The sequence below is a fragment of the Mus caroli genome, chromosome 7 (assembly GCF_900094665.2).
Source record: "Mus caroli chromosome 7, CAROLI_EIJ_v1.1, whole genome shotgun sequence".
NCBI lineage: Eukaryota > Metazoa > Chordata > Mammalia > Rodentia > Muridae > Mus > Mus caroli.
Genome location: NC_034576.1, coordinates 117,163,523 through 117,166,161, shown reverse-complemented (window position 1 = coordinate 117,166,161; position 2,639 = coordinate 117,163,523).

Sequence of the window (2,639 nt, the reverse complement as noted above, 5' to 3'; positions counted from 1 at the left end):
CTCCTCCTCCTCCTCCTCCTCCTCCTTCCCCTCCTCTTCCTTCCTCCTCCTCCTCCCCCTCCTCCTTCTCTGCCTTGGACAAGCTATTCCCATCCTTTCCCAGTTCATCCAGGCCAACACATATGGCAAGAAAGCCCTTCCGGGCTGTGAGGCTGAAAATGGGCTCTCTGTTCTCGCCTTTTCACACTTCACCCACACCCTCTCAGACTCAGGCTGTTGGAACACAACCCATTCCTCTTGTGTATAAATTTAAAACTAACCCCTCCCCCCAAAAATAGGCCTGGGGGTCTTGGGATTTCTCCCCTGAGATCCATGCTCCCATTTCTTTGAGAACATCTATGAGGGTTCTTCCAGGTGAGCACAGCTAGTGCTATACTTTTGGTGGAAGAATGCCCTCCTTTATTGGGGAGGTCTGCTGTCCGCTTCAGTCAATCAAGGAGCTTCAGGAGGCAAGCACATTAAGCAGTGAGGGAAAGAAGGGGCACCTACCTCCCTAGTCAATCAGTTCACTAGACCCCAGCAATCAATAGGGTAAATAATGCTATAGCCGGGTCATAGTCGCATCCTCTCCTATGGGACAGACACCTGACCTTGACCATTTCCTCAATTTACACTATCAAAGTATTTGATTGACAGGCTTGGGAAAACATTATGTCATTTTAAAAAGTGGATTTGAAGATGCAGTTGCTGTAATGAAAGAAAATAGAACACCTGAAGCAGAAGAGTCAGAGGTATAATATGTGGTAAATACACTTAAAGATACACAGGGAGAATTACTGGTAATCTGAAGCAAGCATTAGGCATCAACAAACAATACCAAGCAGAAATAGTACGTGTAAACAATACAAATTCTCAAAGTAAACAACACAGTCAGTGGAATAAATTATGAGCTGAAGTTGACTAAAGCAAACAAATTAATGAACTAGTATATTGTTCTGAGGAAATGACAAATACATGAAAGGAGGCTAGGAGATATGAAAGACAGAATAGACCTTGTGCAAAACAAGGAACCCAGAGATGTAGGTAGAAAAAGATCACTCTCTAACTCTGGGAAACTCAAAAAAAAAAAAAAAAAAAAAAAAAAAAAAAAAAAAAAAAAAAAAAAAAAAAAAAAAAAAAAAAAAAGCACTTGACTGGGGTTTGCTTACAGTTTCAGAGGTCTATTCCTATTATTGTGGAGGCAATCATGGTAGTATGCAAACAGACATGGTGCTGGAGAAATAGCTAAGAGTCTTCTATCTGGATCCACGAGTAGGAGGAAGAGAGACTCTGGGATTGTCATTGGCTTTTTGAAACTCCAAAGCCCATCTCCCAGTGAAGTGCTTCCTCCCACAAGGCCACACCTCCCCACCCCTTCAAATAATGCTATTCCGGATAACAAACTAAATATTCAAATATATGAGTCTATGAGGGCCTTTTGTTTTGTTTTGTTTTTAAAGCCACCAGAGCAAGGATTCAACCTAAGCCATTAAAGATGGTAGGAATTGGTCAGGAGGGACTGGATGAATAGGAAAACACATTCCAGGCAGAAAAAAAAAAGTAATAATGACATCTCAATCAAGGAGTCATGAGCAGAAACACAGAATGTCTTCCGAGTGTGCAGCCTGTGCTGTGAAGAGCAAAGACTGTGTAAAGATCAATGTGAAGGGCAATGTCAAAATGCAAGAGGAAAGCTAGGATCAGACCAGAAAGTTTTGGATGTTTTCCTCCACTCAAACTATGAGAAAAATCAAGCCAGACTCTAACAGGGTAGGTGAGCTGCCCTACCCAACACCAGGACTTCCCACTTCTCATTTCCCCATGCAAGAGTGGCTCTGAGATCTGAAGCTTGAAAATCTCAGTATTTGAAGGTCATTTAAAGATTTGAGAGCAAAAGATTAGGAGTGGAGTTCAGTAGTAAAGTGCTCCACCAGCATGCTCAAGGGTCTGCATTTGATTACCAAAATAAAAATGATGATGGATGATGATGATGATAATGGTGAAGGTGATGGTGATGAAGAAGAGGAAGAGGAAGAGGAGGAGGAGGAGGAGGAGGAGGAGGAGGAAGAAGAAGAAGAAGAAGAAGAAGAAGAAGAAGAAGAAGAAGAAGAAGAAGAAGAAGAAGAAGAAGAAGAAGAAGAAGAAGAAGAGAGAATAGATGAGCGATGAGCTTATTTCATGTGAGTGTTCTGAAACAGAGATGATCCATTTGGTAATGAGTCATATGAGATTAAAAGTAAGATGATCAAACCTAAAGGCAGAAATCTGAGCCTCATTGGTAATTAGGGGCCTGTGCATTTGGGGGGGGGGGAGTGATTGGGTTGTAACAGTAACACTCTACACAACATTGGGTAAACATTTCCTTGGGATAGAAACCCAAAGTCAAGAGTAGGAACCTTGAATTTCAGATAAGCAAGGAGAGTCTTTTATGCACAGGGGAAACATCACAACTTCTACATTCTTGATGAAAATCTAAATCTTCGAGGTTAAGTGGCTTAACCAAGATCACATAGATATTAAGATACAGAGTCTGAACTCCAAGGAAAATCAGATTGACTGTAGAGACCAAGTAAGGACCAGACTGGGGAATGACTGCAGTGACCACGCTCACTCTTGCTCTCTTAAAGCCTAACTCTGAAGAAGTCAACAGGTAAAGTCTA